This window comes from Lolium perenne, chromosome 4 (genome assembly GCF_019359855.2).
Source record: "Lolium perenne isolate Kyuss_39 chromosome 4, Kyuss_2.0, whole genome shotgun sequence".
Lineage (NCBI taxonomy): Eukaryota > Viridiplantae > Streptophyta > Magnoliopsida > Poales > Poaceae > Lolium > Lolium perenne.
The window spans coordinates 241224630-241238542 of NC_067247.2; positions in this window are offsets into that span (position 1 = coordinate 241224630).

The following is a 13913-nucleotide window of genomic DNA, read 5'->3' on the forward strand; positions in this document are numbered from 1 at the left end:
GAGTCTCAGATGGGATCCAGGACATCACGAGGAGTTCCGGAATGGTCCGGAGAATAAGATTCATGTATAGGAAGTCATTTTCCAAGTTTGAAAATGATCCGGTGCATTTATGGAAGGTTCTAGAAGGTTCTAGAAAAGTCCGGAAGAAATCACCATGAAAGGTGGAGTCCCAGGTGGAGTCCACCTAGCATGGCCGGCCAACCCTAAGGGGGAGGAGTCCCAGGTGGACTCCACCTTGGTGGCCGGCCACCCCCCCTCCAAGGAAAGGTGGGAGTCCCACCTTGAGTAGGAGTCCCACCTTGGGTAGGTTTCCCACCTTATGGTAAGTTTTGGGTTGGGGTCTTATTCGAAGACTTGTAGTCCAACTCTTGGGGGTTCCACCTATAAAAAGAGGGACAAGGGGAGGGGCCCGGCCACACCAGAGCCTCCTTGGCCGCACAGCTGAGCTTAGCGGCAATGAGCGGAAACTTGGGCACACCGGCATTCAAGCCGACAAAAGAAACAAAGGACATTGTGCTGGATCCGGCTTACCCTGAGCGCACCGTTCGCATCGCTGCCGGCTTGAGTGAGGCATAGGAAAGCGCGCTCGTCAGCTTCCTCCGTGAGAATCGAAATATCTTTGCCTTGTCTACTGATGACTTGGTAGGTGTTCCGAGGGAGCTGGCTGAGCACTCTTTAAATGTCCGGAAGGATGCTAAGCCGGTAAGGCAGCCGCTGCGCCGGTTTGCTGAAGATAGGAGAAAAATCATTGGAGAAGAGGTGACAAAGTTGCTGGTTGCCGGTTTCATCGTAGAAGTGCTGCATACTGAGTGGCTAGCCAATCCGGTGCTGGTCGAAAAGAAGAAAGAAGAGAACCTTGAGGCAAAAGCTCCAAAGGTGTGGCGCATGTGCATCGACTACACCAACCTGAACAAAGCTTGCCCGAAAGATCCTTTCCCCTTACCCCGAATCGATCAAGTGATTGATTCCACTGCTGGGTGTGAGTTGTTGTCTTTCCTGGATGCTTATTCCGATTTCCACCAAATTCCCTTGAAAAAGGAAGATCAAATAAAAACTGCGTTCATTACCCCGCACGGGGCTTATTGCTATGTCACTATGCCTTTCGGTTTGCGCAACGCTGGTGCAACGTACCAGCGTTGTATGCAAAAATTCTTGTTTGATCAAATTGGAAAGAATGTGCAAGTTTATGTGGATGATGTCATGGTAAAAACTAAAGTAAAAGAAACCTTGATCGATGATCTCCGGCAAACATTTGATAACTTAAGAAGATTTCGGATGAAACTCAATCCGGCAAAATGCACCTTCGGTGTTCCCGCCGGCAAACTGCTTGGTTTTCTCGTATCAAGCCGGGGCATTGAAGTTAATCCGGTAAAATCCGGGAAATCGAGAGAATGACTATACCACGAGATTTCAAGGACGTGCAAAAGTTTACCGGAAGCTTGCCGTCGCTAAGCCGGTTCATAAGCAGGTTGGGAGAGAAGGCTCTGCCACTCTACGCTCTGATGAAAAAATCCGATACGTTCGTCTGGACCCCTCAGGCAGATGCAGCGTTTAAAGAGCTAAAAACAATGCTAGCCGCCGCACCGGTACTGGCTTCGCCTTTGGAAAGGGAACCCATGTTGTTGTACATAGCAGCAACCAACCGGGTTGTAAGTGTTGTAGTGGTAGTGGAAAGAGAAGAGGAAGGAAAAATCGTGCAGAGGCCGGTATACTACCTGAGCGAGGTGCTCTCCCTCTCAAAGCAAAACTACCCGCATTTCCAGAAAATGACCTATGGCGTGTTCATGGCCGCCACAAAGCTTAAGCATTACTTTGAGGAGCACCCCATGAAAGTGGTGAGTGAAGCACCCATTTCTGATATCATGTGCAACAAGGATGCTAGCGGTAGGATTGCAAAATGGGCAATCCAGATATCACCATACGTACCGGTGTTGAAAGAAGGGATGCCATAAAATTGCAAGCTCTGGCTGATTTCCTAGTTGATTGGGCGGAGATGCAGTACAAGCCGCCAGACCAAAAAATAGAATACTGGAAGATGCACTTTGACGGATCCAAACTCAAAGAAGGTCTAGGTGCCAGTGTGGTACTTACTTCACCTAAGGGAGATCACCTCCGGTATGTTTTGCAAGTGCATTCAAGGGCATCCAACAATGTCGCTGAATACGAGGCTTTGATTCATGGGCTCAAGGTCGCAAAAGAAATCGGTGCACACCGGATCATTTGCTACGGAGATTCAGATCTAGTGGTGCAACAATGTTCCGGAGATTGGGACGCAAAAGATGCCAACATGGCTTCATACCGGTTTCACGTGCAAAAGATTGCCGGCTTCTTTGAGGGCTGTGAGTTTCATCATGTGCCACGAGCGGAAAATGAAGCCGCGGATGCTTTGTCCAAGCTAGGCTCATCTAGGCAAGAAATTCCTCCCGGAATAGCCTTGGCACACTTATGAGTACCATCGATCAAGCCGAGCCCAGAATCGGAGTCCATTTTTGTACCGGAATCACATGTTGTACCAATGGATATCGATGAAGGAAACCCGGGGACTGTTCCGGCAAACTCGGGGACTATTCCGGTAAACTCAGGGACTGCTGCGTCCATACCGGAGGAAGCAATGCTGGTGGATAACATGGAGATAGACATACCCGTGTTTCTGGTTCGAGAGGCACCATCTTGGGTTAAACCTATTAAGGAATTCCTGATCAACGGCACCTTGCCGGTTGACGAAAATGAGTCCAGAAGAATCCAGAGAAGGTCCAAAGCTTACACCATCATCAATGGCGAGGTGTACAAGAGAAGTGTTATCGGTGTCCTTCAAAGATGTGTGGAACCGGAAGAGGGAAAAGAAATGCTTGTGGAGATTCACCAAGGGGAATGCGGGCACCACGCTTCCTCAAGAGCGTTGGTAGCAAAAGTATTCCAGCATGGGTTCTATTGGCCCACCGCTTTGGAAAATGCTGAGGATCTGGTACGAAAATGCAATGGATGCCATAGGTACGCCAAGCAAAATCATACCCCAGCATCCGGTTTAAAAACCATACCGTTAACTTGGCCGTTTGCTGTTTGGTGCCTTGACATGGTTGGCCCATTCAAAACTGCAAGGGGAAGCATGACCCACATCTTGGTTATGGTGGACAAATTCACCAAGTGGCTAGAAGTAAAACCTATTGCAAAATGCGATGGGCACACGGCGGTGAAGTTCTTAAAGGATGTGATCCTGCGGTATGGTGTGACGCCCCGGAATCGGTACCCTGAGGATTCCAGCGATCCCGCCGAAATCCGCACGATATCGATTCAGAGACGCCCTTCGACACGACGTGCACGACGAATCACAGACGTGATGCCAGATGAATTAACACGAGCGGTAACATTACAACAGGATTACGATAGAGTCCACAAGATACATATTACAACAACGACTCCAACGAGTCAAGATACAAATATACAATACAAAGATCCAAATCATACAGAAGTGTTGAATGCGTCCGAGTACGGACAAGATACAAATTGGACTAAGAGTCCTGAAGATAACCAATGGCGTCCATAACCCTGCCCAGGCCAAGCCGGAAGGGTAACCTTGCTAACATCGTCTTCATCAAACATATCTTCATACCTGCCCGGTTATATCCCGTAGAAGCAGCAATAAGTACGGGTTCGTACTTAACAAGACTTCAAGACATATAAGCATTCGTCAACCAGTCGTCCTTTGTACTTGAGGCACGCAGTGGACTTAAAGGACGCAAGAGGAACGTCATAGGCAATATGGTGGAGTTAAGCGGCAGCGGAAGCACTAAAAACCTATAGAGACACTCTACAACATTCGTCTAATCAGAGAAGGTGAGAGAGCGCATAAGGTAACAGATAAAATACTACACAAACATAACCCAGCCGATTACACATATTCCCTTCAACAATTGCGAAGAGGCAATGTAAAAGGCACTCAACGGTGGACAAGTTTTATTAGGTATCGGTTGTAGTAGTGCTATATTACTACGCAAGTTATTAACAGATTATTAGCAACAAGTATAAGGTGTAAGTTGTTCTATGATCAAGCCATACAATTCCAAGTCGTCCATAACCGCGGACACGGCTTATCGATAAGATGTACACCCTGCAGGGGTTGCCCAAATGTAACCATACGCATGCTCGAACCCACTTACTACAGGTGGAGTCTCACATCAAGACCGTTCCCAATGCAAGAGAAAGTTTAAGGGGAGCCACCCCGCTAAGCTACCCATGACGGAGTTCGGCCATACTCCGATACGGACCCAGAGGTTTGTGTCAACGGCTAAGCTAAGTGTGAACAACCTGCTGTCGCTAATCGTTCCACGATATGAGTACAGTACATAATATAAACACCCGAAGGCAATAGGAAGTAAATCGTGCATCGTGCATATGAGCAAATAAAACCAAGGTTGTGGCTCCCAATAAACAGACTCGAGGAAAGGTAGTGGGTGATGGGGGTCCCACTCCCCCACGTACGGGTAGAGCGCTCAATCTCGGAATAGATAACAAGAACTCGGGTCCTAGGGGACATTAGCAAGTCAAAGTTCCGATGCTTTCGCAAAGGGGCTCACAGATGCCTCTGCTTACAATTTTAGTTGTTAACAAGTAAGTAAAGCATGTGTATCTCCAACAAACTGATATAGCATGTGACAACCTCCCCACAACCCAACATATCCCGATAAGATAACAACAACGGTAACGAGATAAAACAGCACTAGCATGCACTACGACTCGCAAGGCAGACCCGATAACCAACCAATAGCTGTAGGTGGTTGGTGGAGTCAATATAGGCTACTTGAGGTAACAAGTGGAAGGGACACGTGACAAGAACACAACTTAAGGATAGCATGAGGGAGAAGGCAAAATAAAATAGGTGAGCGACTTCTGCAGAGGCAGAAGTATAGGGGAAATGCTTGCCTGTTAAAGCTTGCCGAGGAACATCCGGAGAACTTGTCATATCTCACCACACCACTTCGCGATCCTATCCGGGAAGAAGCAATTGCTGGAACACACAACGTTTGCAAGTCTTACTACTACGAATAAAGAAACGGCATGAGCAGTATGCGGGCATGCATGTCATGGCAGATATGATGCGATGCAACTATCCAATTTAAGCGGAGTCGGAACCCCGAACAAACAAATTAGGTTGGAGTTGCATTTCTACTGGCAAATTAAGGGTGTATTAGCATGGCAAGAACATGGCAGGGGTGAGCTACTTCAATATTAAACGGAGCGGGGAAAACCATAGTTGGAAATCCAAAATACTCCGCATATATGTGAGGTGAACATGCATAACTATGATCGGACGACATGATGCGAGATGCAAACAGATGTATGGATGGCATATTCATGTTCAACACTGATCAATTTTCATATAGAACACTTTTTATTTCGAATTACAGATTAAAAGTTATTAACAGATTAAGTTTTATTGTTAATTTAAAACATAAAAAATAGGTTTTATTAAATAGGGAAGGACCCAGAAATCATATTCAGAACGGGGGAAGGACCCCAGGTTACTTTTGAATATATGCAGGGGGTTTTCTTGGAAACAAATGCTGGCAGGGATTGCGGGTTGATAGAATAAAAGATGCAGGGGCCTAAACACAAAAGTTGCAGATCTGGATCTAGGGAAGTTTTCTCACCAAGAGGGATCTGAGCCGGAGAGGATGACGGGGAGGGCCCACGGCCACGTCGGATGCCACGCTGGCGAAGCTTGGTCGACGCGCGGGATGCCGCTCGCGGCGAGGAGGAGGCGGTCACCGCGAGGCGGCGTCGCACGGGCGGGCGCTGCAGGGCGCCCCAGCAAGCGAGAGGGAGCGCGCTGGACTCGCCTCGCTGGTGCTGACCAGAAGGTGGCGGCACCGTCGAGAGGGGGTCGCCGAAGCTTCATCGGCGGCGACCATCTGCGGAGAAGGAGGCCGGCACATGGTGAAGAAGGGGAAACCAGAAGCAAAGGGGGAGGGGAGGAGGTGCAGGGGATGCGCCGTAACGCGCTGAGGCTCAACCTGTGCTCAGGTCGGGCAGACGACGACGGTGGCTGCCGGAATTCGGAGAATTGGCCGCCGGCCGGAGCGGGGGAAACAGTGAAACATGGTCGATTTGGGGCGTCCGCGTCCGATTCCTCGCGCGTGGAGAGAGAGGAGAACAAGGTGGTCCTGGTGGTGGTGTTGGATCGTCGAGGGGACGCTCAGAGCGGCGGCACCATGGCGAGTTCACGGTGGCTGGGGAGTTTCTCCCAACTCTCGGTGGCTTGCAGAAGAAGAAGAAAGGAGGCGCGAGAAGGCGTGCACAAGGGGAAAGAAAGGAGGGAGATTAGGTGGGAGGATAAGGGAAGGAGCAGGTGAGCAGCGTGGGTGTGGGGTGGTTGGCACCGTGGAGGACCACTGCCCACACCATCGGCGTGCTTCCGATGCTTTCCAGAGAGGACGAAAAGAGATGAGGGAAAAGAAAGAGGCCACGCAAAGGGGTACGGGCCACCGATGCTGGGCTGGTTCGGGCCGTGCGTGGGGAGAACAAGAGAGGAAGCTGGGCCGCCAGTGGAAGAGAAGAAGGCCAGAGGGAAGAGAGAGCCCAGGGAGGGTTAGCTGTTAGGGTTTTGTTTTAAAATAAAAGACATGGGGATGGTTTATTATAGAAACCATATGAGAGGGGGGAAAACAAAATATTTTATTCAAAGTAATTTTTATTTGTTAAAAATCTTGTGGATGATATGATGCATGATGCATGATGATGCACAAAAAAGAAACACAAGTAACTGCAGGAGAACCTCCTCCCTTATCCCCGTCTACAGTGATAAAGGGCGATTTTTGGGCGTTCTCCGTGCTACCCAGCTCGCCGCCGGCGATCCGGCTGATTCCTCGCCCTCCGCGGCCGCTCCGGCGGCGGGAGGGTGGGGAATCGATGGATCCCGGCGTGTACATAGTTAGGTGTGCGTGGGGTGCTTGCCGGCGGCGCTGTGGAGGTGGTGGCGTTGCCGGAGAGGCTTTTGGTGTCGGCGGTTCTCTCCTCTGCTCGAGGTGCTCCGGTGGAGGCTCGATGCAGATCCGTCGTCCTCGGCGCGTCCCCCGCTTCTTGGAGCCGCGGCGTGCCTCCCCCCGAGCCGGCGTTCGTGACGGCGGAGCTGGCTCTTGCTTGTGGGGTTCTTCGGCCTTCACCTCGGTGCTAGGCGGTGCTTTTGCTCAAGATCTGTGGGAGTTGCAGGCGGGAAGCTCTTCCTCGACGGCGGGCTCGGATGGCGTTGTGGAAGAAGGGTGGTGCTAGCGGCGGCTTCGAGCTGATGGTCGTTCACCGTTCAGATGCCGGCGCCTGCGTCGGTTGGATCATGCAGCTTTTCAACAAGGTTGGCCGGGCCGTCGTCTTCGGTGCGAGGTAAGCTCGCCTTCTTCCTCTCCGGTGGCTTGCTGCTGGAGCTCGAAGGAGGTGTGCGGCGTGGTGGCTCCGATCTCGTCGTGTGGAGTGTGTTTCCTTCCTCTGTTCGTGCGTGTGCGTTCTTGTTGCTAATGTTGTACACGAACTCCCTTCAAAAAAAAAAGAAACACAAGCAAATCTAATAGGGGTACTACCCGGGGCCGTTACATACGGGTACCCACATAGTATCATAACTGACAATGGCTCAAACTTCGCCCAAGGTGAGTTCAAGCGATTCTGTGAGGATAACAATATGCGATTGGATTTGTGCTCAGTAGCACACCCGCAAGGTAATGGCCAAGTGGAAAGAACAAATGCGTTGGTGGTTTCCGGTATAAAACCAAGGCTCATTGAACCACTCGAAAAGACACCGGGGTGTTAGCTTGATGAGCTGCCATCAGTGCTGTGGAGCATAAGAACGACTCCAAACCGGTCTACCGGATATACTCCATTCTTTATGGTTTACGGAGCAGAAGCGGTCATACCAACCGACACTCTCCATGACTCACCAAGGGTGCAGCTCTATACTGAACAAGAGGTAAAAGAGGCCCGAGAAAACGATGTGGACTTGCTAGAAGAAGCAAGAGAATTGGCATTCGCAAGAACAACCATTTACCAACAAAACCTCAGACGCTATCATAGCCGGAAGGTTAACCCGAGGGTATTCCGGGAAGGAGATCTGGTGTTGCGCCTAGTGCAGCACACTGAAGGCCGGCATAAACTCTCACCCCCATGGGAGGGACCTTTCATTGTGAGCACTCTCCACAATGATGCCTATTACCTGATCGATGCACAGGAATGGAAAGAAGGAAAGGCGGACAGATCCGGAGATGAGACCAAGCGTCCGTGGAACGTAGCTCTGTTGCGTCCTTTCTACTCATGAAGTTGTGGTGTAAGAAGTTCCTTTTTGTACCTTATTTGCTATGAATAAAAGATGTCGGAACCTCGAATGAATCTCGGGGACTACCCCTACTGAAATTTCATGCAATATGTTTATTTTTTCAGTTTACCGGTTGCTTGTTGAACATTTTTTCTTTCCGGTTTAGTAACATGCTAAAACCTACCGGAGTCTTCGACTCTGCTGCTGTCCGCAACCCGGCTTCATGGCAAGAAAGATAAACCGGTAGGAATTAAGCACGTGAACTACGGAAGGAGATAGTGGGAACGAACAATCCGGAAAAATTCAACTAACCCCGGCTAAACCGGTTTTTTGTGAAAATTTCGAGTTGTTTCTAAGTTCAAGAAAATGCTTGCTTGGCAAAAGAACTTTGTGTCTCATACGCCAAAACACCCAAAAGAGGTAGGCAGAGCCAAAGCAAAAGAGCCAAGTGTGCATCGGATTGGATGCGAAAACGATTCCGAAATCTTCGCGGTACAAGATCAAAGCAAACAATGAGCAAAATGCTAAGTTAATAGACGAACATAACTTCATAACCTACCGTAAAACATACCGGCAGATAATATGGTAGCGCAGCCAAAAGAATGACTAAGTATTATATTACATCATAAACCCCGGTATACCGGGGTGGAATTTAATAAGCATTGTCTTAAGTCAACAGGATGCAACCAACATAGGGTAAGCACAGTCAAGCAGCAGGAGCTTCAGGGGGAACATCACCGGCATCAGGAGCTTCCGGAGGCGCATCTTCTCCGGCATACTCATCTTCGTCTTCCTCCTCTTTGGAGTCGCTAAGATAGTCCGTGACGCCAGGAGGAGGAGGGATGAAGGTGCGGACTGCCGCGTACTCTGCTATCCGGTAGGCGCGGTCCTGCCGCTTAGCGGTAAGGACTGATCCGTGTCGGTGGGAGCATCTTGGCGCACGGTGTGGAAGGCGTCCAGGTCCAAGTCCTCATACCAGGAACAGACGGTGCGTAGCGCCTCGTCTGCTCCGGCACGAGCCCCTGACCACTGCCACTCGCGGATCCTCCGGCCGGCACCTTTCAGGCGTTCGGAGGTGAGCGTCAGGTTAGCCGGCACCTCCTCCTCAGGCCATAGCACCTTGAAGAGCTGGATCGCCACGTCAGGCAGATCAGCGAGGTTCCGGTCCACCGCGCGCATGTGCAAGACCCGGGCAGAAAGCGCGACCAGGTGGTCATAAGGATCCCAGGGCGCATCCGGGTTCTTGAACGCTTGTTGAACCCGGTGCTCTGCCACCTTCTTCTGCGCGTACACCTGTGAATCCGGAAAGAGCCTTGCAAGACAGAGGAAAAAGATAAGGACATGCTACTGGAAGATATAAGCTTATAAGCAAAAGCCGGAAAAGAAAGAAGAGAAACTTACGGAGGGCGAGCGCGTCGGTTTGCATGACCAGTAGGTCATACTCCTTCTGCTCTGCCTCTAGGAGGGCGGCCCGAACTTCCGCCGCTTTCCGCGCCTTGCCTCCCTCCTCCAGCTCTGCCCGCAGCATCGCAGTGGAGTTGATAGAATCCTCCAGGGCCTCATTCAGCTTCGCCTCAGCCGCAGCTTTGGCATCCTTCATCTCCTGATCATGTCGGAGCCCAAATTGGATGAGCTGATCCTTCAGCCCCCTGGAGATGAGCTCCTGGGCGTCCAGAGCCTTGCGATGCTCCTGGATGAGCTGCTCTTTTTCATCTAGAGTCCGGGAAGGAAATGTTAACAAAATTATAATTGGTAAAACGCGGAAAGGCGAGTCAACCGGAAAAGGAGCGATACCTTGAAGGGTGCTGAGCTGGGCCTTGAGGGCCTCAATGGAGGCTTCCGGGATAGCTGTTATGCAAAAAAATTGTAAGTAACGAAAAGGAAAACCAACCGGCGAAAAGAAGCCGGAGACAAAAGAGCTCACCTTGGCAGTGGCTGTGGGCCTCAGAAAGATCCCGGTGCTCCCACAGAAGCTCCTCAAAGAGGCGCTTCCGGGCGTCCGCCGTGCTCTGTTCAAGTAAAAAGGACTATAAGAAGAAGTCGGTTTCTTTGTGTTCTTGACTAAGTTTCACGCTAAAAGCTATGCTCTCAACACGAAACTCGGGGACTGAGGAGATATACATAATCCGGAAAAAGTGAAACCGGCTTGAGCTGAAAAAGTTGCAAAGAGTTCGGTGTAACTTACCACCACGTTGTTGGTGGCATCGTGCCACGCATTATCAAGCTCCTTGACCGCCCGCCACAGCCGTATAAAGGGCTGCTCAGTACACCGGGGGCCAGCGGGGTCAATCGCCGGAAGCCGGTCTTTCCCCAGCCCGCGCGTAGCCGCGGACACATCCGCTCGATTCCCCTTTTCAGCGTATGCGAGCAAATGCCCCAGCTCGTTGCCTTCGCGCTTCAACTCTGTGATTTGGCCCAACTGACCAGTAACCACTTCTCCAGCCACAACAGCGGCGCGGCCGGCGTGCAGCGCCAACTGCTACGAGCCAGATGTAGGAGTGCCGGAAGCCGTGGCCTTCCCCTTGAAAGGTTCCGGCTTGAGGAGCTTGGTGCCTTCTGGCGGCGGCGTCGGCTTGGCCGCAGCTGGCCCTTGGCTTGGAGATGGCGTGAGCTCAGCCGCTGTAGGTCCTTGGTTTGGCGGCGGCGTCGGCGTGGCCCCAGTTGGCTCGGTGGTGGGAGCTTCTGGTGGAGGCGCGGGCGAAGTAGAACTTGCCGGCGCGGAAGAGTCCGGCACGGACTTAGAAGGGGAGGAATCCGCAGTCTTCTTCTTCTTTCTTTTCGGGACGGGAGGAACCTGAGGTTCCGCCCTCCCGGTAGCTTCAGAATCGGCGCCGATGTTGCTGGCGCCGGTGTCTTGTGTTACTAGAGGGGAGACGTGGTCCTCTGCGCGGTGATCTGGAGGTGTAGGGGCCGCGCGCCCCGCACTTGAAGTGCCTCCCAGAGGGGAGGCAGAAGGGTTGCCGGTACCAAACGATACCGGGCTTGAGTGAGGAGGAGATGAGGTCCTTGCGGTTCCCTCAGAGCTCTCCAGCCTCGTGCCGCTGGCGCTCTTGGAGAGCTTGAGCGCAGGGCTGAGCAAGAAAAAGAGAAAGGCTCAGAAAGAGCAACCGGAAGAAAAAGTTTGTAAAACAAAGCGAACAGAAAAACAAAGACTTACCCGGAAGCGACTGGCATCTGTTTCCTTTGGTAGCACTTCTTGCCTACCTCTTTTCCTCCAACGACTTCCGTCCGGGAGCGTTTGGCGGGAGGGCCTTGGCTTGAGCCGACCTCTGGAGCCGGAGCCTTGTTCTTCTTTCCCTGGGAGGTGAGTTTCTCCAGGTACTCGCGGCCAACCTCGGCCTGCAGAGGAGCAACATGCTCATGAACCTGTGGTTGGGTGCTAGCTGAGGGAGCATCTACAGAAGAGAAATAACAATAAAGCATGAGAAACCGGAAGAGAAAACTACCTCAAGGATAGTGACATCATCATCGGAACTGGGAGCTTCAGACGAGAAGTTACCGGGGCGCGAGGTGTGGGTGCGGCCCATCTTGAGGTTGGTCCAATGGATATAAGGATCAGGGTCAACCTCGTCAAGATCCCGCTTCTGGCGAGGACCTCGTTTCTCCGCAGCAATGCGAGGAAAATGCTCTTTGGCCTGAAAACGAATGGAAACTCAGTTAGCCACAACATAAAAGCTACCGGTACAACAACCTGGATTGCATAATCTCTTACTTCGTTAGTTGGAGGGTTGGTGGAGCTGAGAGGCAGGAAGCCCCACTCCCAGTCCAGCGGCATGTCCGTTTGGCAGATCTGCCTAGCCTTAAGCACTATATCCTCCTTGCTTAGAGGGAGGCCGGTGATATTGGTGGGATCACGAGGGCCATACATTTCGCTTATTTTATGGGCCCGATGCTGGAGGGGAAGCACCCGGCGTGAGATGAAGGTGCGGATGATGTCGTCAGAACTAATGTTCGTCTCCTTCATCAGCTTGTCCATGAAGCGGATAATCCGGTTGGTCTCGATGTGATTAGTCTTCGGATTATAGCCCCAATTGACCTTCGTGGGCACCCCCGGATTGAAAGCCGGCAGATTGATAAGATCCGTAGCACCGGTGTTCTTCACATAGAAAAAGTTCTCTTGCCATGCCCGGCACGACTCGAGACCGGAGAACTTAAAAAAGGGGCTCCCTTGGCGGGAGCCGATGATACAAGACCCGCATTGAACGGGGGGTTTGGGTTTAGGAATGTCTTTGCCTTGGACCGAATTGATCCGAAGACTAAAGAACCGAGCGAAAGTTTCTTTAGTGGGACGGAGGCCGATGTAGCCCTCCATGAAGGAAACGTAACAAGAAAGGTAAAAAATGGCATTGCCAGGAAGGTGGTGAGGCTGGAGTCGATAAAAATCCAAGAACTCGCGAAAGAAATCGGTGGCAGGAAGGCCGAAGCCGCGCTCAAAGTGAGCAAGGAAAACGACGAACTCACCGGGTTCGAGTACCAGTTCAATCTCGTCGCGTGGAAGCTAGTAGGAAACTTCTACCGGTATCCTCCGAGAACGGTACAACCAGTCAATTTCGTGATGCGTTACATCGGAGCCTTTCCAGGCTCCGCGGGTGATACCGGATAGATCCATCCCGGAATCCTGGCCGGAGCTGCCGGCCTCTTGACCTCTTCCGGTGTCAGATTCCATCCGGGAGAGTTCGGCGGAAAGACCGTCGGAAGCTTCGCTCTGGCGGCTACTGGAGGATGATTCGGAAAGATAGTCTCCGCTAGACATAACAATTTGAACGACGCCGGTTGATAACCCACAAGTATAGGGGATCGCAACAGTCTTCGAGGGAAGTAAAACCCAAATTTATTGATTCGACACAAGGGGAGGTAAAGAATACTTATAAGCCTTAACAACTGAGTTGTCAATTCAGTTGCACCTGGAAAAGCACTAGTAACAGGGGTGATGTGAAAGCAGCAGTAATATGAGAGCAATAGTAACAGTAACACAGCAGCAGTAGCAATAACACAGAGACGATGGCACCAGAAAATAGTTGAAACTACTTCCAATGACATATAGAACGAGTATATGATGATGAAAGATGGACTGGGGTTCCCAGCGGTCTAAACTAGTGGTAACTCTCCAATAACAAGTGACAAGTGTTGGGTGAACAAATTACAGTTGGGCAATTGATAGGATTGAAATAGCATTAAGATAGAACATCAAGATTATTAATCATGTAGGCATGTTTTCCATATATAGTCATACATGCTCGCAATGAGAAACTTGTACAACATCTTTTGTCCTACCAGCCGGTGGTAGCCGGGCCTCAAGGGAATCTACTGGATATTAAGGTACTCCTTTTAATAGAGTACCGGAGCAAAGCATTAACACTCCGTGAAAACATGTGATCCTCACATCACCGCCATCCCCTCCGGTTGTCCCGATTTCTATCACTTCGGGGCCTTTGGTTCCGGACAGTGACATGTGCATACAACTTGTAGATACAATCTAAGCAATAAGTATAGAGCTTAAATCTAAGATCATGCCACTCGGGCCCTAGTGACAAGCATTAAGCATAACAAGATTGCAGCAACAATAACTTCACAAACTTTATAGATAGACTAATCATAATGTATCATCCATCGGATCCCA